Consider the following 24,276-nt stretch of genomic DNA (forward strand, 5'->3'; position numbering starts at 1 on the left):
GACATCATGATCTTGGCTCAGACTCAGTGCTGTTTCTTTCTCAAAGAAATTCACCACTCCAGTTGTTGGTTTTTTTCCAGTGGCGCATGAAGGGGAATCATCTGCCAGTGTTGCCGCCATGTCCTTGTGGATTTCCTTTGCAAATTTATTCAGCCTGTTGATGGCTTTGCAGTTTGGGTGGCTGACTTGGGATCTTAGGGTCCTGAGTTTGTTCCCCTGTCTGCCATTGACTTATACACCAGGTGGGGTTGACAGCCTGTCATCCTTCCGAGGTTGGAAAAAGGAGTGCCAGTTATCATCGGGGCATTGCATCAGTGGGACAGCCGTGCTCTCACTCAATGATGCTACTCACAGCCTTGTGCTTCTTGCAAAGGAGGAGGACCTTTCTTATGGAGTTATTTTATTTATTTATTTATTACTCTGATTTCAGTCCTTTCATTTGACCAACTCATGTCGAGACTTCTGTACAGAGGTCCTGTGAAAATACACAAAAAGCTGTTATTAAATGAATAAAAACAAGAGTACCTCGATCGATGATATTGATTGGGTCTGAACAAATCATTAAATGAGTCAAGCAGGAGACTTTCTGATTACTCGTCAACATGGTGCTCATTGGCTCCCTCGATCATTTCACTTTCATTCTACCTTCTACACCTCTCTTCAGTTATCCTTCCTGTCTCATCATATGTCCAGTCCATGCTCGGTGTTATGTTTTTGGCCTTCAACAGGATTCTCTTCATCCAACACCTCCATCTTTTTCATCTCCAACTCCCTTTCATGATATCAACCATCCTTTACAACCTTTCTCCCAAAATGTTCAACAAATCTTTTTGAATATTTTATTATTATTGAACTGAATAAATGTTCTATTTCTGTTTTTACAAATTAATCAATAAAAACCATCTGTGGTAAAAATCACCTTGTGAAGAAAATGAAATCTCATCAAATGGACACAATACACAGTATTCTTGGGGCATCATCCAGTCGTTGAGTCGTTATTCAAAATGCAGCACAAAGCTGTGGGGTAGCATCATTGGCTGACAGCGCGGTTGTGCCCTTGATGCAATGCCCTCTGCTGGATCGGGCAGAAATTTGTAATTTGTTCATGGTGCTGATGATAGCGCACCTCGTCTTCAGAAAGGACACCATGGTATATTTAATGCCCAGCAACTAATCCGAGCAGACAGGATGCCCAGCTTAACATCCAACCAAGGGCGGGCACACACATTGATGAATCATCATGCCTGTGAAACAGCGGGATGACAGTTTATCGGTAGGTCGGGATTCGAACCCAAGCTCGGCCTGACAGCTTAGCAGCTTTGAGGAGAGTGTGTATATCTCACCCATCCTGTCAGCACACGCTCAGTCCTCAAAAGGACCTTTTCAGATTTGTCGGAAAACCAGACAATAAATCCATAGTTTAAGGAAACATCTGAAAACTATTTTGTTTCTCGATGTCACATTTGGGATAATTTTCCTTATTTTTCTTTTGTTGATTGAAAAACAAAAGTGATGGAATTTTAAGAGTTTTAATCAAGATGCTTATAGATGCTCAAAGGGTGGAGGAGCACCTTGTGAGCCAATGGCCATCCATATCTCGAGCGGAACTGTGTCTGCGGACATCCTCCTGCAGTTGTGTTACTTTTTATTAGAAGGTTGGTAGCAGGATTTTCACTCCGGCCACCGTAAAACGCTTCATTCCGCAAAACACAAAAACGCATAGAAATGTGAAAACCCACTCCGTGGGAGTACCTCCTGTGCAGCTTCCCTCGCAGGGCAGCTCACCGGATGATGGGATTGGGGCAAAGCCTTCGGGACCCCCAATCTTTGATGATAGGAGGGAAACCACGGGGTAACATTCCTGGGCCAGATTGCGGGAGAGTGTGTCGGAGTGGTGCTGAGGTGTCGTCCACCAGACGGTGGTTTCCTTGGGTTAACCTGAGATGGCCCTTCGGGTGGGTGCCTGGAATGTCCTATCCCAAATAGAGGATGATCACCTGTCTCTGTTATCATCTGAGCTCAAGCAATTGGACATCGGTATTGCAGCATTCTCTGAGGTTCGGAGACCGGATTGCGGCGAGATCATGATGGGTGGTTACACCTACTATTGGTCTGGTCGCTCTGATGGTTACCATACCCAAGGAGTTGCTGTAGCTGTGTCCAATAAGCTGACTCCAATGATAATTGAGGTAACACCATTCAACAAGCATATTATGAGACTAAGGATTCGTCACTCCTTGGGTGTCATTTCCCTGGTCTTTGCATATGCTCCGACTGAGGAGAGTGAACTCACCGTGAAGGATGCATTCTACACCACGCTCGAGTCAGTGGTTGATCGGTGCCCCAGACGAGATACACTTCAAGTCTTAGGGGATTTCATTGCATCAACTGGAACTGAAAGGGATGGTTATGAGACATGTGTTGGTCCCCATGGGTCGAGAACTATGAACCAGAATAGCACTAAGTTCCTTGACTTTGCAAGAAGTCATGGACTTAGGGTGGCTGGTTCATGGTTTCAGCACCCACAAACTCATCGCTGGACTTGGTATACCAACACTGGTGGTGTGGGAAAGGAGATTGACCAGGTCCTCATTGATGGTCACTGGAGGATGATCTAGAACTGCCGGGTCTATCAGAGTGCTAAGTTCCTCAATACTGACCACCGGCTTGTTGTAGCAACTCTGAAGTTGCACCTTAAATCCAAGAGAATGGTAGCATCCCAGCCAAGGCTGGATGTTGGAAAGCTCAATGATGAGAGAGTAGCTGAGGAGTTTGCGAACAAGCTGAGTGGAGATTTGAGGAGTCTGGGTGCTTTGGGAGGTCCTGAAGAGTTGTCCTTCAAGACCACCATCTTTGATGTTGCTGGTCGATGTCTTGGAACTCACCGCAGGGCAAAGAAGAATTTTGTCTCTCAAGGGACACTGGATACCATTGACCAGAATGGCAGGGCCAGGCTGAATGGCAGAGGTGAGCTGTTCAGGGAGCTGAGGCGTAAAACTGAACGTGCACTAAGGGTGGACAAGGAGGCCAATGTGCGAGGAATCTGTGAGGGGGTAGAGCATCACCTGTGGTCAAGGGATTCTCGTCCTGCTTACAGGGGAATTCGAGCATTGCGTTCATCGAAACCCATCCCTCGGTGCACTGCAGTTAGACCAGTGGGTAGTTGGCTCTTGACAGAGGAGTCCGAATTGAGGCTTGCTGGGCCGGTTACTTTGAGTGGTTGTACCAGGCTGATCCCCCAGCTGCCGATTTGCACGTCAGGGTTGTTACAATCCCTGTTGCTGACCCTCCAATCAACTGTGGTCCACCTTCGCTTATGGAAACACAGGCTGCGGTGAACGGGTTGAAATGGGGTAAAGCTCCAGGGATCTGTGGCATCCATGCTGAACTTGTCAAGGCTGGTGGAAATGCTGCACTCGTGTCTTTGCATGCAGTTCTGTGCTCTGCCCGGAACACAGGCATCATCCCAACTGACTGGAAGAGGGGCCTTTTTGTCCCTCTCTGTTAATGTAAGGGTGATCGCTAAGACTGCAACAACTACCAAGGGGTGACGCTGTTCTCAGTGCCAGGCAAAGTCTTTGCTCAGATAATTCTTAATAGGGTTTGCCACCATCTGCTTGAGCAGCAGCGTCCAGAGCAGTCAGGCTTTATACCAAGAGGGCAACGATTGACTGTATACTTGCCCTTCGTGTCCTCACCGAACACAGACGAGAGTTTCGGCAGGGGCTCTTTGCAGCCTTTGTTGATCTCTGTAAAGCATTCGATTTAGTGAATCGGGGTGTCCTCTGGAGGATTCTTGGTCTTTGTGGGGTGCCACCAAACTGATTGATCTGATGTATGAACTCCACTCTGGCACTGAGAGTGCTGTGAGATATGGTGGTACCATCTCTGACTTATTTCCATTTGTTACTGGAGTTCGTCAGGGGTGTGTACTGGCCCCCACACTTTTCAGCACTTGTATGTACTGTATTTTAGGGAGGACGTCGGAGAGATCAAGCTGCGGTGCATCGTTTGGGAATGTCATGATCTCTGACCTTGTTTTCGCAGATGATGCAGTCATCTTTGCGGAGACGTTAGATATCCTTTCGGGGGCCCTCGAGGTGCTGAATGAGGAGTCAGAGCCGCTGGGATTACGGGTTTCCTGTGTCAAAACTAATATCCAGGCTTTCATTAACATCTTGGATGCCGCTGTCCTGTCTGCGCCTGTTTGTGGTGAGGATGTTGAGTTCGTTGAGAGATTCACTTAACTTGGCAGTGATATTCATGTCGCTACGTGCTGTGAGTCAGAGGTCAATTGACGTCTGGGTCGGGCCTGGGGAGTCATGGATTCACTGGATCATGGGGTGTGGTGCTGCCGGTACCTTTGTGGGAGGATGAAAGTCTGCGTTTTCAGGTCCTTGGTGCTCCCAGTCTTGCTCGATGGATGTGAGACTTGGACTCTGACCAAGGATCTGAGATGGAGACAATTCCTCTGGTACCAGGTCTCTTTGAAGAATCCTTTGCTTTCGCTGGTCAGACTTTGTGTCCAACAAGCGGTTGCTGAGAGAGACTCAGATGAGCTTTTTTACCTGCATCGTCCGCGAGCATCAGTTGCAGCTGTATGGACATGTGGCTCGTTTTCCTGACACTGATTCTGCTCACCAGATTCTCTCAGCGATGGAGTCTCATGAGTGGAGGAGGCCAATGGGTCGAACACATGCCTCGTGGTTGTAGCAGGTTGATCAGCATCTCAAGGAGATGGGGTTGGGCCAGGCATCCGCCTGGGGGGTGGCCAGACGGAGGCCCCTGGAGTACTGGTGGAAAGTGGATGCAGTGACGCGCTGCTCTGGTGCATGCTCCCATACCTGACCTTATTGGTTCAGGAGCGCCAGCCAGAGTGATCACTATATTCGTTATGTGTGTGTGTCTATCTGTCTGTCTGTCCCGAGCATAGCTCCATGGGTTTTGATCCGATCCTGATAAAATTTGGGTGGGAGGTTTATTTCATGATCTCGTTATGTTTTCCTGAGAATGGGCATGTTGCGCCCATTTTGGGCGAAGCCATGCCCAAAAAACGTGTGTTTTTAGGGGGTAGCCAATTTCACGTTACATCTTCTCCGAGGGTTTTTTTTCGAATCTGGCAGGGGTTTCGGTTTTTTGTTTGCCCAATGGCACCTGTATAGCCCCACAGAGCTCGATTTTTCATTTTTGTCCCAAGGTCAAGATCACAAGGTCACGAACTTAGAAAATGTCAAAAAAAACAATAAATTGGGCATCGAGCTCCTCAGGTTTTCAACTGTTTTGGATGAAAGTTGGTATGCCAGTAGTGCTCTTCGAGTTCGACAACTTTCATCATTTACGTTTTTCCCAATTCCCGCCAGTTTGCCCGTGGCGTCCCCTCAAAGGTCCAAAAATAAAAAAGGCGAACCGTGTACATTGCTCGTGAACCATCGCTGTCTCCACACTTATGTACATTCACAACCATTGTTGATTGCTCACGTGCTGCCGCCAGTGGATACTTTCAATTCCTGCCTTGTGAGTGTTCTTTGTCAAGCCATTCTATTGGCTCTTCAAGATCATATGACCTGGAGGTCAGGGTGCAAATCTTCCGTTTTGTGATTAACCATCTTCACCAAATTCAGATCTTCACTAAAATTAAATCAATTCTTTCTTGTTGCACACACAATATGTCCACCAAGTTTCGTCTGTATCCATCCACAACTTTTTGAGACATCGTGCTATCTATCATTTTTGTCTCAGTCTCTCAATGGTGAAGAATTACTGAAAAATTCTCATGTCCGGATCCAGATCCGGATCTACACCAAAATATAATCAATTCGTCCTTGTCACACATCCAACCTGCCCACTAAATTTCATCCGGATCTGGAACTGTCCACAACTTTTTGAGACATCGTGATATATCAATTTAACCTTTTCTCTCAATGGTGAAGAATCACTTTTTAAAATTTCGGATTTTCACCAAAATTGTATAATTCTTTATTTTGGTACACCTAACGTGTCCGCCAAGTTTCGTCCAAATTTGTCAAAAACTTTTTGAAAAATCGTGCAATTTATCGTTTTCGTCCCGATCTTCCAATGGTGAAGAATCACTTTAAAAATTATAGTGGCCGGATCCGGATCATTACCAAAATGTATACAGTTCATCCATGTCACACACCCAATCTCTCCAACAAATTGAATTCGAATCCGTCCACACCTTTTTGAGATATCCTGCACACAAATAGACAGACAAACAAACAAGAAAAACACGTCGTGCAGAGCACAATACTTGCAAATTCCAACCTCCCCCCCCTTCTCCAAAGGTTGCTTCTCCAAAACTATCTTAATCAAAGCTCAGGTCAATGGGATGAAAATTGATGATTTTAGAAGTTTGACCTTGAGTTGACCTTTGACCTTTTGATCTCAAATATCGTTGGTTTCCCAATTCAGTGACAAGACACAATGTGCAAATTCTTTTCAAATTTCAAGTCAATCGGATGAAAAATGGCAATGTTACAAAGCTGACCAAAGATGATCTTTGACCTCAAAATCAATGGGCTTCTCAGTTGGGACTACCGCTGCAACTCGGTGAAGTTTTGAGAAGATCAGTTTTCAATTGTGATCTGAAGGTGATTGACAAACAAACAAACAGAGTGACAGAACAACAAAATCGACCGACCAATATACTTGAGCGCCAGCTTGCTGGTATCCTGTGTCCAAATGGTGACCCATCCAGGATTGTGTGCAATCGCCAAGGAGACTGCTTCGGCAGCACCAACGCTCTGCACAGAGTATGGTCCCGATGGATGGATGGAATATGCTTGAAAAATATACGATTTTGCAAGTAACAAACAGACAGACAGACAGACAGACAAGGGTGAAAACATAACCTCCTTCTACCTTCGGTCGTGGTGGTACCGATAATGGTACTCAGTGGAGTGCATACCTCCACCACGCAATGTCTGATCCATGAGACCGTCTCAAGCCCAATACATTTTTGAACTCGAAGGGAACTCGGTAGAGCACATATTCTGTCTGTCTGTGTGTTTTTATGTTTATCGCCTATTGGTCACAATTTTAACCTGATCTTCACAAAACTTCACTACATGGTTGAGTTCGTCATAAGCAATAAGCCTTTGGTTTTTGAGGTCAAAAGGTCAACAAATTTGTCAAATTACTAAAATCCTCAATTTTCTCGTGAATAACTAGAAATTTGAACAGGATTTGCATATGAGGTCACTGAATTCAACCAGCCAATTAGTTCTGAGGTCTACATAGGCCAAAAGGTCAACGTAAGCCAAAGGTCAACAACTTAGGTGGAATTTCTAAAATTCTCAATTTTCATTCATCCCATTGACTTGAAATTAAAAGGAGATTTGCATATCAAGTCACTGAATTCAACGAACAAGTATTTTTGAGGTCAACATAGACCAAAAAGTCGAGGTAGTTGTAAATTTTCATCATTTTGACTTCAAATTTGAAAATGATTTGTGTGTTTTGTCATTTAATTCAATCACCAATTATTTTTAAGGTCAAATTTATTTTATGAATTTCACAAATATCATGCCATGCATGTCGTCTTCCTAGTTTTATTTATTCGTATGCAGCCTGTGGCTGGTTGGCTGCATCATTTACTGGGGGCGTGGCTGTGCCGCTGACGCAATGCCCCCATTAACCAGCAAGGTGGTACTCATTTTGCTGACCTTAGAAGGATGACAGGTTGAGTCGACCTCCCTGGTGTTACTTCAACGGTACGGCTCAAACTCAATGGTACAATACTTAAAACAGCCACCTGAACCCTTTAGCCAACACCAGGCTTTTGTTTGTTTTGTCAGTCCACAGAATCTTCTGCAATTTACACCAACACCGTATTGCAAGTGTTTCACTCTACCTTTTTTTTTTTTTTTTCTTTTTCTGCTGAGCCACAGTCACCCATATCGTCTGGAAGGAAACAACAGATATCTGATGAGCCGAATCTTGGGGCTGTTACTTGTTCCCCGATCTGACAAAATTTTACAAAGCACCGCCATTGATGTCTTTCCTTATGCAGTTCTTCTTTTGATTTCCATCGAGCAGTCTCCTGTGTTGGAAATCGGCCCACCAAGATAATTAAATGTTCACACAATTTTGATTGCCTTTCCTTGTGGTTTTATCTCTTTCTCTCGTTGATAGTCACCTGCAATCATTATTTTGGCCTTGTCAGTGTAAATAAATAAACCCATCTTCACTATCTCCCTTCTGACCTACAGTACAGTTTCAAAGTCTTTATGGCTCTTTAATAACAGCAGTGTTATTTCATCTGCACACCTGAGTTTGCTAGTTTTCCTGCCACTTATGGATATTCCATCTTCCAAAGCAACTAATGCTTGTCTCCAAAAACAACTAATGCTCGTCTCAGTGTTATTTCTCCAAACAAGTACATCGAAGAGATTGAGACTATTGCCATGCGAAGCCATTTACACCACCATATTCAGTAAAGTGGTATTTGAAATCGGTTTAAAAAAAAATTGATTAAGTGATTTGATTCCCATACCTTATAAAGTTTTACAAATTTCTGCATGCTGGATGCAAATTATTTATATTTAGCGAAGTAACATTATTTGATGCAGTACTTGTATTACACAATTGTATTCATAAATAATATTTGCAGTTGCTTGCTCTGAAGATCCATTGCAAATTTAAATTAGATGAATCTCAACAAAGTATGATGGTTGCTTTCTGATAACAAGGCAAACGCTGCACTGTACTGTAATGTTCATTGTGTGGTGGAAAGGAACAATCGATACATTAAGTGATCCTTTTTCATTGTCTTTCCTATTACAAACCACATGGAAATCAATTGTCTGATGAACGGTGGAAAGTCACCTCCAGGATCTTTCGGCAGGCGTAGACCATTGTCACACCTTTGTGCCCAGTGGCAATGAAGAACCTGTGAATAAGTATGAGGAATATTGGTGTCAAAAACATAGGCTGTGACGAATCAAATATGCTGCATCTCCTCCATGAAGTCATGCAAATCGATATTTACCCCACACATGCGAAGCGAATAGTGGGGTTAAGCAATTGGTTCATGTCCGTCCGTCCGTCTGTCCATCCGTCATATCAGTTTATGATCGAGGAATGACATATTTGAATTGAATGTTATATTTTGAACACAAATCGGAATTATGAAGCAAAAGATAGGTCTTTCATGTCCCATACTTTGGCTTTGAATCCATCCCGATCAAACGTTGCCGTGCAGAGAGCAGTGAGGTGACTTTTTTTTTACTGTGCCTTCCTGGCAGCCAAACAAAATTGGAAATCATTCCAAACAAGAAACTTACTGTTTTTAAGGAAAATATAATGGACACATACGCCAGGCATGAATAACTAATATTAAGTGTTAGACAGGGTGGGGTAATAGCTGCTGGGAAAATGTCGGTAAAACCAGGGATTTCTTTTATTTATCCCCCTTTAAACCTTTATTTAAATTGAATTATATACTCGAAGACTGTGTAAAACAAATCACCTTCATCATGCTTCCAATAGCCATGTAATATATCGATAAATAGCATTAGAGGGCCCGGCATGTGTCGGGGTGAATAAGATGCTGCCATAATGGCGACCTACAATGATACTACGATCATCTCCATCAATTCATCTTTATCCTCACCATCATCAACATCGGATGAAGTTTTATCATCATTATTAAAAGTAAGTTTTATGATCTTAACTCAAGTAAGTAAACTTTATTTTATGTTTTTCATGCACGAAAATAATTCTGGTGTTGGCTTAACGGTCAAGGTAGTTGGCTTAAGTTCTTACTGTCTTGAGTTCAGCCCCTGTTGTGCAGTTAAATAACACGAGGTGGGTTTCCTCAGCCTGTCATCCTTCCGAGGTCGGCAAAATCAGTAGCAGCTTGCTGGAAACAGGGGGCACTGCATCAGCAGCACAGCCACACTCCCAACAATGATGCAACCAGCAGCCACAGGCTCCATATCCATCCACGGGTACCATACTCTGTGTAGAGCATTCATTGAATCTCTCTTCCGCCTTCTCCCCATCAGCTTCCACATTCCCAAAGGGGTTCAATGGTGTCAAAGTGGGCTCACAGCAAGATTACACAAGGTGGTTTACCCTTTACTTCCCAGCACTATTCAGAGCTGTAATTTGTCATTTGTTTGGGATGCTGGCAATAGTCTGCATCCATCCATTGGGACCATACTCTGTGCAGAGCGTTGGTGATGCCGAAGCAACCTCCTTGGCTATGGGGTACAATCCTGGACGGGTCGCCACCTCGACACAGGACACCAGCAAGCTGGCACTGATTCTGCCGACCTCAGAAGGATGACAGGCTGAGACAACACCACCTGGTATTAACTCAACAGCAGAGTGGGATTTGAACTCAGAATCCTGGGATCCCAAGCCCACCACCCTAACTATAAAGCCAACACCAAGCATAAGCTTAATAATAATAATAATAATAATAATAATAATAATAATAATTTATTCATGAAAATAGCACAAAAAACATGCACAAACATAATAATCAAAAGTACAAGTTTGGACAAATTTTAAAGCTGAAGTCCCTAACCCTATTTTCCCCATTACCCCAAATTTTGCTGATTTGCAATTCACGGGGATTTTCAAGAATGTAATCCCCGCAAACGGCAAGGCCCTCCTGCACATACTTAGAACACTGCAGGGGGTATCGTGTTCTATGAACTCTCTAGTTTGGGTTAGTAGCAGGTCTCCTTTCGAGTAGTTTGTGTGAGTTTGTGCTGGGTCATGCTCCCTTACATCATGGGAAATTGTGGGTCATGGGAAATCCACACCAACAACGATCCCTTACGGATAAGCTTTGATTTCGATCATCATCTTGTTTACACCATACCATCATGTAATTCGTCTCCCTGGTGTCATCGACCAGCCGCTTGAAGATGCATAAAAGTATCGTTGTGTGAAGACATCTTTTAAGGCAGACAGAATCGAGGTTGTGGAAGAAGCAGAGATTATTCTCGTCTTTGTTTTGTAACAGCATGGCTTCCTTATGAACACAATGTGGGCATATTTCCGCTCGTGGTTACCGGAGCATCTCACAAGGTGCGATTTATATCCCACAGATACCCATGCTTAAAGATCAGTGAGCGAACTGCAGCCATAACCACACTGCCGTAAATAGTGTCAAATTGCTTTAATACTCTATAGGCTGCAGTAAAGTAACTAATTAGACAAGGGCACCAGCTGTGACTGTCATTAAAAATGGCCTCCTAGATTGTCTCAGATTTAGCAGTACCATTACTGTCATGGAAAGGGGGGAAAATAAGTTTGGAGGGAGGGACGGAGGGGAATGGTCAATCGATCAATAATTTCCTGACGTCATAATATCTGCTGGGATGAGGCAAAGGCATGACAGCAAATGTGTGACATTGTTTGAAGAAACGATACATGGCTAAGCCTACTTCAGAACCACCTCGACCGTGTTTCATTCTGCTCATGTGCAGCTTGTTCACCCCATGAGTCCTTTTCCCCATCTCCTTGATCTCAGTCTCACTCTCACTTCTACTCCGCTGTTGGTGCTTCCCTTTTTACATTTTTTTTTTTGTCCCTTTCGTTATGCTCAAGCTTTTCCACGAGCCTCGATCGTGTATACTTACATCTATCGCTTTGATATGAGCCTCATGGGTCTTTCCACCAAAAAGGTGTAAGATCATAGTTGTCAAACAAGCCTTTAAAATTTAAAGACTACCCGCAGAATTCAATCTCCTAATTGTGCTTTTTGGCCTGTGGTCAGGATTTATCAACTGCTTGGAACTTCCAGCTCACCAGGCTGCAAATGGTTTTGTGTCTTGTTGTAATGTCACATATGGTATCATGTTGGCATCTCACTGTACTTATTTTAATGGCTTCGAATGTTCTTTGTACAATTCTGTGAAATGGTATTTGTTCACGTCGTCAAGGCGCAATTATTGTACCTGCACACTGGCAGCACACACGATTCATTTTGCCCATTATTATAACAGTAGTTTAGTGAGTATATTATGAATAGTCTTTACAATCAGTTGATGCATTTGCAGTGCAGTTCAAATTCCCGACAGGGTGATAGAATCATATTGTCCACATTGAGATATTCCAGTTGAGAGAACCCTCTGATAACCAAATTTTGAGCACTTATGTTCCTTTTTTTTGTTTCATTTTTGAAAAACAGATCACGATTTGATACCTGTTTACTTGTGACAGTTGTCTTTGTACACTTGTCATCGGAGTCATTGACCTTTTGAATGTAGAGCCTTCAAGTGCTACACGTATCGTCATGAAAGCATCATATAATAGAATGCGTCGGACCTAGTGGGTCTCCATTCCACCTCTTGAAACCCATCCACATGTAGGTATAGCAGCCAAAAATAGCAATCACACACACACACACAATAAAATGAGAAATTTATGGAATGATTAATATACTATAATATAATGGGGTCCTTGTGGCAGAGTAGCAACCTATCCAGGGTCATTTTTCAGCCAGAAAAACCGCTTCGACAGAACCGATGCTCTTGAAACAGTATGGTCATGGATGCATGGAGGGAATGTAATGGGGTGTGGAACATTACCAAACGAGATTAAATACAGCAACTGGTGCCAGTTAATCCTTTACTTATATGGACTGCAGTGAAACTGGGAGCAAATTCAAGCAACGAGAAAAAAAATGTTGGAAGAAGAATGCAGTTTACTTGTTAGATGACATGATGGAAATAAAGCAAAATTTTCGCCAGAAAACTAAAAAGATATCCAATACTTCCCAGAGCAGCAGATGAAGGATAGACTTGTGGATTACTTTATGAATGGACAAGCAATCTGCTAGTTTGTGATTGGACAAAAGACCTTTTGCTTCAGTTTATTTAATACTGACATTGAAAATGGCCATTGCTTCGGGCTCAACAAAGTCAAGGTGACAGATGATAAACAGCACCTCCAGTCCATAAACGGGACATGTTTTCTGTTGAGCTGCAAATTAATGCACTTTAAACAATATTAAGCTAATTATAGGAACTGCATATGAGAAGATTTAATGAGTCGGCTGCCATAATCAACCTGAATGACAATCCAAATGAGCAGCAACAATGAAAGGTACGGTAACTGCAAATTGTTAAAACATTACAGCAGAGAATACGAGTTGTTAAATATTGCACATAAATAAATTTACATCGATAATCTTAACTTTTATAAACCACATCTAAATTTCAAGAACAGCATTGAGCAGATTGTTGAGCACCTGTATCTGTATAATAAATCAGGACTGTCTGTCTGTTTGTGAACTACTCCCTCGGTTTTGGGACTAGCCCTGCCAAACATTCTGTGCAACGTTTTGGGGTCCCAGCAGGTGTCCTGAGGTGTGTGGGAGGTTTCATCAATTTACCAATACAATTATGATTTTGAGTTTCCACCCGGACGAAGCTGCTCTATCTCCACATGGAAACTCATTCACGGAATCGGAATTCCGCCAGTTATTTCGTGTGGAAACATTCGCTGGTTTGGTAGTACAGTCTCTCAGTACAATTGAAGGTTGTAATACAACAGGCATTTTAAGGCCATTTTCCCTGCTAGAGTGTGGGGATAGCCTTGCGGACCCCATGACAATCTTCTCCACTTTGCCCTATTTTCTGCATCTCCCCATTGTTAACCCCCTTACCCGCATTTCTTCTTCCACCTTCTTTAGCCTAGTCTTTCTCAGTCTTCCCCGTCCTCTACTTCTTTCTACATTCATTTCCATCACTCTTCTTACACAGTCACTTTCATCCTTCCTCAACACACGTCCCAACCATCTCAACCTGTTTCCCTTCACAACATCCATCACAGACTCTATTCCCATCATCTTCTACTATTCATTATTTGTCTTCCTCTCTCTCTCTCTCTCTCTCTCTCTCTCTCTCTCTCTCTCTCTCTCTCTCTCTCTCTCTCTCTCTCTCTCTCTCTCGCAACGATATTCTGTACATCCACCGAACCATTCGCATTTCCACCCTTTCCAGCCTTCAGTGCTGTTGTACGTCCATTGCCCATGTCTCCCTCCCATAAATCATAGCACTCCTCACATATGTAGTATACACCTTTCCCTTCAACTTCAACAACAATCCCATCCTCATCAGCATGCCACTCAGTTCCCAAAACATCTTCCATGCACATCTTACTCGAGCAACCGTTGCCGAGTCTGATCCACCTACTCCATGGTTTTTTTTCACACCTGTTTTCATACCTTCCAACTTCATGCTGTCTCCAAGATCCAACTCAACATTTCCTCCATCTGCAACTCCCTCCATGCACACCGTACACTTGAATGTAGCTACCACACTGGTTAATGACCCTCTCACACCACTGCATTTTTGATGAACCCACTCAGCACACATTGTACACTGAATGGAGTTCACTCCTACACTCTTCCTGCATATGGCACATGGCCACTTCCCCATCATTTCCACCTCAGCAAATGTTTTACCACTTCCCATCACCTTCATCTTTCCGATATTCACCTTCAAACCTTTTGCCTCCATACATTCCTTCCACTTGTTCATCCCCTCCTTCAGTCGATCCCTACTCTCCACAATCAACACCAGATCATCTGCCTACAACAACTCCCACGGTAAACCCTCCTTTGTGCTCCGAGTCAGCACCTCCATCACAACTACAAATCGTAGTGGACTTAGTACCGACCCCTGCTGCACTCCCACCATCACCTCGAACTCACCACTGTTCCCGTCCTTTGTCCTTACAGCTGTGCGCGCTCTCTCGTACATTGCCATCACTACTCTGATCAACCATTCCTCCACTCCCAACTTCCTCAATGCCCATGTTACTACTTCACGTGGAACCCTATCAAATGCTTTCTACAAATGAACAAACCCAAGAAACAGCTTCTTCCTTTTCTCCATGTACTTCTGCAACTGCCTTACTATAAAAAAAACAAAACAATCACATCTGTCGTTCCTCTTCCTGGCAGAAATCCAAACTGCATTTCATCAATCTTCACTTTCTTCCTTATCCTCTTCACCAACACCCTATCCAATATCTTCATTCCATGTTCCAGTAACTTTATCGCACTATACGAGCCACAGTCCAGAGGGTCACCTTTCCCCTTGTACAAAGGGACAAGGGTACACAGTTCCTCGTCCACTGGAATGCGGCCTTCTTTCACCACCAGATTATAAATCTCTGGTATTGTCTTCACACCCCAACTTCCCGCTGCCTTCAACATATCTCCCGCAACTCCCGTCGACCCTCCTGCTTTTCTACTCTTCATTGCTCTGATCGCTTCCTCAACTTCCTTCTCAGGTATCTTCTCTGCCAGTTTCTTCTCTGCCTCTTTCCAAATTCATCATCCCACCACCATGTTTCAAAGTGCCTCGGTGGTCCTTTTGTCCATCCACATACCTCACCAACATCTGCCTGGTGTTGGTTTAATGGTTTGGGTGGTGGGCTTGGGATCCTAGGATACTGACTTCAAATCCCACACGGCTGTTGAATTAACACCAGGTGGGGTTGACTCTGTCTGTTGACTGCCTCAGAAAAATGAGTGCCAGCTTGCTGCTGTCCTGTGTCGGAGAGCTTATCCGTCCAGAATTGTGCCCAATAGACAAGGAGACTGTTTAGGCAGCACCAACGCTCTGCACAGAGTATGGTCCAAATGAATTGATGGATACTTCACTAACGACTCCCAACAGACTTCCCACGACTCCCAACAGACTTCCCACGACTCCCAACATACTATATTTCATTGACATCCAACCACTTTCAAGCTCAACCACATCATCCTCTACCATACTCAACCTCTCTCTCAATGCCTCATTCACTGTCACATCTTTCAACCTTTATCCTCGGTTGGTACTTCACTTGCTGAGCTTTCCTTGCATCTTCCATCCTTATGTCACAGACAATCAAGTGGTGCTGTGAAACAGTCTCCTCCCCTGCGATCACCTTTATGTCCCGGAGGTTCCCCCCATTTCACCTCGGCACCATCAGGTAATCAACAATTGTCGTCCACCCACTTGACGTGCATGGAACAAGCTTATTTCTGGAATTGAGTCTAACAAATCAATAAACCAGCTCCATCAGCAAACTCCAACATACTTTCCCTTTCTTCCTTCCTCACACCATGTCTGTAACCCCCAATGGACTCCCTCAAAACCATCAATCAGCCGTTCCTTATCAATCATTTTGTTGGAGTGCTTTCAGCCACTTGGTCAGGTCAGGTATGGGAGCATGTGCCAGAACAGCGCGTCGCTGCGTCCACTTTCCACCGGTACTCCAGGGGCCTCCATCTGGCCATCCCCCAGGCAGATGCCAGGCCCATCCCCATCTCCTTGAGATGATGGTCAACCTGCTGCAACCATGAGGCACGTGGTCGGCCCACTGGCCTCCTCCACTCATGAGACTCCCTCGCTGAGAGAATCTGGTGAGCAGGATCAGCGTCAGGAAAACGAGCCACATGTCCATACAGCCGCAGCTGATGCTCACGGACTATGCAGGTAACAAATCTCATCCGAGTCTCTCTCAGCACCCGCTCGTTGGACACAAAATCCGACCAGCGATAGCCGAGGATTCTCCGAAGAGACCTGGTACCAAAGGAATTAAGTCTCCGTCTCAGATCCTTGGTCAAAGTCCAAGTCTCGCACCCATAGAGCAAGACTGGAAGTACCAAGGACCTGAAGACTCGGACTTTCGTCCTCCCGCACAGGTACCGGCAGCGCCACACCCCATGATCCAGTGAATCCATGACTCCCCAGGCTCGACCCAGATGTCTATTGACCTCCGGCTCACAACCTGCGGAGACATGAATATCACTGCCAAGGCAAGTGAATCTATCCACGACCTCAACATCCTCACCACAAACAGACACAGACAGGACAGCAGCATCCAAGATGTCACCGAAAGCCTGGATCTTAGTTTTGACCCAAGAAATCCGTCATCCCAACGGCTCCGACTCCTCATTCAGCACCTCGAGGGCCCCCAAGAGGATGTCTAAAGTCTCCGCAAAGATGACTACATCATCTGCAAAATCAAGGTCCGAGATCTTGACATTGCCAAATGATGCACCGCAACTTGATCTCTCCGACATCCTCCCAGAAATCCAGTCCATACAAGTGCTGAAAAGTGTGGGGGCAAGTACACATCCCTGACGAACTCCAGTAACAACTGGAAATAAGTCAGAGATGGTACCACCACACTTCACAGCACTCTCAGTACCAGAGTAGAGTTCAGACATCAGATCGATCAGTTTCGGTGGCACCCGACGAAGACCAAGAATCCTCCAGAGGACATCCCGATTCACTGAATCGAACGCTTTATAGAGATCAACATAGGCTGCAAGCAGCCCCTGCCGAAACTCTCGTCTGCGTTCGGTGAGGACACGAAGTGCAAGGATACGGTCAATCGTTGACCTCTTTGGTGTAAAGCCTGACTGCTCTGGACGCTGGTGCTCAAGTAGATGGTGGCGAACCCTATCAAGAATTATCCGAGCAAAGACCTTGCCCGGCACTGAGAGCAGCGTCACCCCTCGGTGGTTGTTGCAGTCTTGGCGATCACCCTTCCCTTTCCAGAGAGGGACAACAAGGCCGCTCTTCCAGTCAGTTGGGATGATGCCTGTGTTCCAGGCAGAGCACAAAACTGCATGCAACGACACGAGTGCAGCATTTCCACCAGCCCTGAGAAGTTCAGCATGGATGCCACAGATCCCTGGAGCTTTGCCCCGTTTCAACTGGTTCACTGCAGCCCGTGTTTCCACAAGCGATGGTGGACCACAGTTGATTCGAGGGTCAGCAACAGGGATGGTAACACCCTTGACATCCAACTCGACAGCTGGGGGATCATCTTGGTACAACCGCTCAAAGTAACCGGCCCAGCGGGCCTTCACTTCAGACTCCTCTGTCAAGAGCCTACCACTCTCTGCTCGAACTGCAGTGCTCCGAGGGATGGGCTTGGATGAACGTAATGCGCGAATTCCCCTGTAAGCGGGATGAGAATCACCTGTCCACAGGTGATGCTCTACCCCCTCACAGATTGCTCGCACATAGGCCTCCTTGTCCACCCTCAGCGCACGTACAGTTTTACGCCTCAGCTCCCTGAACAGCTCAGCTCTGCCATTCAGCCTGGCCCTGCGACTCTGGTCAATGGTATCCAGTGTCCCTTGAGAGACAAAATTCTTCTTTGCCCTGTGGTGAACTCCAAGGCATCCACCGGCAACATCAAGGACGGTGGTCTTGAAAGTGCTCCACAACTCTTCAGGACCCCCCAAAGCACCCAGTCCCCCCAAGTGTCCACTCAGCCTGTTCGCAAACTCCTCAGCTACTCTCTCATCCCTGAGCTTGGCAACATCCAGCCTAGGCTGGGATGGTACCATTCTCCAGGATTTAAGGTGCAGCTTTAGAGTTGCTACAACAAGCCTGTGGTCAGTATTGAGGAACTGAGCACTCCGGTAGACCCTGCAGTTCTGGATCATCCTCCAACGACCGTCAATGAGGACATGGTCAATCTCCTTTGCCACACCGCCAGCGTTGGAATACCAAGTCCAGCGATGAGCTTGTGGGCGCTGAAACCATGAACCAGCCACCCTATGTCCATGACTTCTTGCAAAGTCAAGGAACTTAGTGCTATTCTGGTTCATAGTTCCTGACCCATGGGGACCAACACACACCTCATAACCATCCCTATCAGTTCCAGTCGATGCATTGAAATCCCCCAAGACTAGAAGTGTATCTCGTCTGCGGCACTGATCAACCACAGACTCGAGTGTGGCGTAGAATGCATCCTTCACGGTGAGATCACTCGCCTCAGTCGGAGCATAAATAGAGACCAGGGAAATGACACCTAAGGAGTGGCGAATCCTTAATCTCATAATACGCTCGTTGACCGGTGTTACCTCAATTATCATTGGGGTCAGCTTATTGGACACAGCTGCATCAACTCCTTGGGTATGGTAACCATCAGGGCGACCAGACCAATAGTAGGTGTAACCACCCACCATTATCTCGCCGCAATCCGGTCTCCGAACCTCAGAGAGAGCTGCAATCCCGATGTCCAAACGCTTGAGCTCAGATGATAACAGAGACAGGTGATCATCCTCTCTTAGGGATAGGACATTCCAGGCACCCACCCGAAGGGACCGCCTCAGGTTAACCCAAGGAGACCGCCGTCTGGTGGACGACACCTCAGCACCACTCCGACACACTCTCCCGCAATCTGACCCAGGGATGTTACGCCGTGGTTTCCCTCCTATCAAAGATTGGGGGTCCCGAAGCCTTTGCCCCAATCCTGTCATCCGGTGAGCTGCCCTGCGAAGGGAAGCTGCACAGGAGGTACTCCCACGGAGTGGGTTTTCAGATTTTTTTTGCGTTTTTGCGTTTTGCGGAATGAAGCGTTTTACGGTGGCCGGAGTGCAAATCCTGCCACCAACCTCCTAATAAGAAGTAACCCAACTGCAGGAGGACGTCCGCAGACACAGTTGGGCACTAGATATGGATGGCCGTTGGCTCACAAGGAGCTCCTCCGCCCTTTGGTGAGCACTTTTTTTGTTTGTTTTTGTACACCTTGTCGAGGCTCGTATGAGAGCGAACACACAATGCACAGCAAGGGCGGCATGAGACAAGAGGGGTGGGTATGGGAAGGAAAAAACAGTGTGGAACAGAGACATTAGGAGATCTGTGGAAGGGAGAGGGATGGGGCAGGGAACATGGGGAATAAAGGATGGACATTACAGGGACTTTCAGGAAGGAAAGCAGAGAATTTGAAGGATGTGGGCTTGGGTAGATTATCGGGGGTAGAAAAGATTGAGGATTTAGATGGGGGATGATAAGAGGTGGTGGTGAACTGCTGTTTTGAAGACCTGGAGGGAAGAATGGGATTGAATAGCGTGAATGAGCTTATTCCAAAGGCGGGGAAAAAGAGGAATGAAATAGTGAAGGTGAGCAGTAATTTGTGATTTTGGTAGTTTTACCTTAAGGGGGTTGTTGGCGGACCGAGAGCACCCTGCGGAAATGTGGTGGGGATAAATTGCAGAGAGAGCAGGGGGGGGCGAGGCTGGAGAGGAGATGGTAGATGACAGAAAGACTACCGACCAGCCTGCGGTGAGAGAGTGAGAGGCCCAAAGACAGCCTCATCGCGGGGGATGCCAATAATCCAAAATGCAGTGGTTTCCACAGCGTGAAGCCAAGAAAGGTGGGAGGCAGGAGCACCAGCCCAGCGGGGAGAGCAGTACTCCATTTGGCTGTGGACGAAAGCTTTGTGAGTGGTCAGGAGCTCAGGTGGGCCGAGGAAGGACTTTACACGAGGGAGGATTCCCAGTCGGCAACTGACTTTGGAAGCCAGGTTTGAAATGTGGCTTTCCCAGGAAAGGTCATGGCAGATAGTGAGACCCAGAAGCTTGACAGAAAGGACTTCTTCCAGAGGATTGTTGAGAAAGTGTATGGGGGGGGGGGGGTTCTAAACGGTCCTTTCAGAGAGATATTGGGAGAGTGTGAGATTTGTCTGGATTGAAAGACATGTTCCATTTGTCAGACCAGTTTGTGCTTTTTATCCAGATCTGCAGTGAGCGAAGAAGCTGCTGCATACCCATCTGAGGGATGACAGATGGGACGACAGAGGGTGGAGTCATCAGCAAAGAGATAAAGAGGATTTTCCAGAGAGTCGGAGAGATCATTAATGAAAACCAGAAGAAGAACATTGCCCAGAACGTTACCTTGAGGAACTCCAGCCTGGACAGCAAGAGGGGATGAAAGAACTCCATTTAGTGCCATACATTGACTGTGACAGGAGAGGAAGTCTGCGAGCCATGAGTGGAGATGGCCTTGGATACCATAGGAAGACAGTTTGGTGAGCAGGAAAGGGTGCCAGACCATGTCAAAAGCACGCGATATGTCTAGGGATATGGCTCTGATTTCATGTCCGCCATTGAGGATCTCCATCCATTGTTGGGAGAGCAGAAGCAGCATATCCAGGGTAGAGTGACCTGGTCTGAAACCAAATTGATGATCGGAAATTAAGCCATTGGAGAAGAGGAAGGATTTAATGTCTGAAGCGATGATGGATTCCATAAACTTGCTGATGATTGGCAGAGGGCTGATTGGTCTGCAGTTGCAGGGATCTGTTTTTGCACCTTTTATGCAGGGCAGTAATGGTTGCTGATTTCCAAGCAGATGGTAGATACTTTGAGCAAATGAGAGGGTGAATAGAACAGCGAGAGGGTGGGCAAGAGCAGAGGAGCAGGTTTTTAGGACACGTGGGCTGATGCCGTCTGGACCGGTTGCAGAATCTGAGTCGAGGTTTGACAGCAAGCTCTCCACCTTGTCAGGAGAAAAGTACACAGAGTCCAGGGACAGTTGGGTGCGACTGGGTTAGGTGGGTGGAGAAAGCGATGGGTTTCAGGTGGATGGGGTGGATGCAAACACCGAGTTTAGGCATTCAGCCTTTTCATGTGCGGTATCAGCAGTGCAGCCGTTTGAGGTAAGGGAGGGGATGGATGGGGAAACATACACCAGAAACAGATTTGATTAGACACCACCAGGATTTTGAGGAGGGAGAGAGGTTTGAAAGTTCAGACTTGTCCTAAGAAAGATGTTTTCTGGCTCTCCTTAAGGTAGATACACACTTGTTCCGAGACTTATGGAAGGAACTGAGATTAGCCTCAGTTGGTTTTGCTTTCCATGAGGCAAAGGCAAGTTGTTTCAGGACAACTGCCCTGCCACAGGCTTCAGTGAACTAAAGGCGCGAGGAAGGGTAGGACAACTGAAGATGAGAGGGGATAAATCTGTGCATGATGGAGAGCAAGTTTCTTTGAAAGAATTCCCAGGACAAGATGGTGTTGGAGTAAGTAATGATAGGAGATGAGTCTATAAGTTTGATGGCTGCTTGAAGTCCCTGCCAGTCGGCCTGAATGAAATGACAGACTCGACAGTGCTGAGGTGGTTCTCTAATAACAGCCAGAGAGATGTCCACTTTGACAAGCATGTGGTCCATTGAACCGATTGGAGTGGATGAAGAACAGCAGATATTTTTCTGGGAAATTTGTCAAAATCAGATCCAGAAGAGATGGAGTACCATTGGTTGAGATCTGGGTCAGGAAGTTGACTGATTGTGACAGTCCCAATGAGTCGCAGAAATCTTTTGCTGAAGTGCCATGGCAGGTGAGAGGTACCCACACCTTGCCAACTGGCATGATGACAGTTGAAGTCACCACATATGAGGAAGAGAGAGTTGGGATTAGAGGATAGAAGTTGGTCCCTGTTTTCAGAGAGCAAGATGTAGATGGAGTCATCACTGTTTGGTAGATGGTACAACACACCTAAACATGAGGTTGCAGTGGAGAGGAAGCCGTAGACAGTGGTATTCCTGGGGGTGTAGGGGAGTGAGGGCAGTGCATGGTGAGTGAGGAATAGAGGTTTTGATGAAGATAGCAACTCCTCCTCCAGGACAAGGCTCAGGTCTGTCATACCAGAGGAGGGAGTAACCAGGGAATGATACAAGGGAGTCAGAGATGTCTTGAGGGAGGAAAGTTTCTGTTAGGCAGATTATGTCTGGTTTTTCAGTGGCAACCTGTATGGAAAGATCTGTAAGGTTTGAGTGAAGGACCCGGTTGTTTGAGGTCCACACTGTTAAGGAAGAGAGAGGCAGGAGGTTTTGGGTGCAGGGCAGGGGAGGGGAGTGTAGGATGAGGGAGGAGTGGAAGTGGGGGGAGGTAAGGAGAGTTGTTGAAAGAGTGTGGGGGATAATAGAAGAGCTAGGGGAGAGGGCTTGATGAGGAGGAGAAAAGGCTTGGTTGTGATGGGTTGTGGTACAGTGGGGAGTCATAAGAGGGGAAGCAGAGGGCAGCTGAAGATTGGAGGAGGTGGAGGGATGAGATGGAAGAGAGAGGGTGGGGGAAGGAGGAAGCTTTGTGGATTGGAGAGGGGCAAATTTGGGAAGTTGGAGTGAAGGGGAAGATTGGAGGGAGAAGGGTGAGGACGGGAGTTTTTGAGAAAGGTGAGAGGGAAGCTTGGAGGGGGAAGAGTGTGATGGTTGCTTTGAGAGGGAAGGGAGACGATGAGAGCAGGTATAGCCAAGGTGCAGGAGGGCGATGCAAGAGGTGGGAGAGGGAAGGATGAGACTTGGTCGTGGTGTGGTGAAGAAGGGAGTGGGCAGGGGGAGATACAAGATTTGGGAGTTTGGGAAGAGGGGAAGGTGTGCTAAGAGGAAGGAAGGAAGATGTTTGTGGTGACGAGGAGTGCACTGATTGAGAGAGTGAATATCTGTTCCATGCATTTGGATGGGTGGAGGGATGGAGGGATGTGGACTTGCATTTGGTGTGAGAGTGAGATTTCTGTATTTTTTGATAAAGACTATGTATGATTAGGAAAAGGAAAGGTTGATGAAATATTGTGTAGGTGTTTGGTTAATTTGGATCAGCAAGTGCAGAAGGAAGCTGGTAGTTCGACGAAAGTTACAGGAAGAAGAAGAGGGGTAGAGAAACACTTGGTTGTGGGAGGTGTAACGTGAGGTTAAAATAATAAATAAATAATAAATAAATAAATTTATTTATTTAAAAAGATTAGGTAAAGGAAAGGTTTAAGAAAACATCCTGAAGGTATATGGTGAATGTGGGTCAGCAAAAGTAGAAGATGGTAGATCGGCAGAAGGAGGAAGAAGAATAGTCGGTACAGGAAGTCACGTGGTTATGTGGGGTATAATGTGAGGGAATATAATCTCTCAAAAAAGCATCCACATTGGCGTTTATATATCCTTTACAGGATAAATTGGACTGGAACACTTAACATTCATTTTAAAACCGTTCTCCTATTGGGGTGTGGCAAACCACTTGCACCGCCATTTTGAGGACCCCAACATTGAGAGAAATCCGGCACCGCCTGATGAGCCGCAGGCATTCCGAATCGAGCTCAGTATCCCTCTTGATCAAGATCAATGTCTGAACTGATTGGTAGACATGAACCGCAACTTTAATTTGTTATTTTTTGGATGATGAGATTGGCCATAGCTGGCTCTGCAATGCTCTTTATCAGGTTTGGGATTTGAACCCTGGTCCGAATTGCGATGCCGTAACTTGGAAAAAAAATCCATCCCCCCCACGCTCATACTCTTCTCATTTTTTACTTCCCATTCTTAACCAATTCCTGTTGAAGAAATTTCAAGATGAGATTTATCTCCAATACAACACACACTCACATTTGGGGTCTGTCTCGCAGGCACATTAGACATCGGCCATTATAAAGCTTGCAGAGTTAGTGTGAGAAATTTCTGAGGTTGACCCAAAGACTCAATAGCTCAGTTGGCTGTCATTGTGTAAGA

At 45.8% G+C, this 24,276-nt stretch overlaps 1 pseudogene; it reads left to right on the forward strand.

Moving 5' to 3' along the window:
• Positions 1-24,276, forward strand: part of LOC147015876 (uncharacterized) — a 37,524-nt pseudogene that overhangs the window by 690 nt on the left and 12,558 nt on the right.

The sequence above is a fragment of the Eptatretus burgeri genome, chromosome 12, assembly GCF_056783735.1.
Source record: "Eptatretus burgeri isolate ZD-2024b chromosome 12, Ebu_testis_v1, whole genome shotgun sequence".
NCBI lineage: Eukaryota > Metazoa > Chordata > Myxini > Myxiniformes > Myxinidae > Eptatretus > Eptatretus burgeri.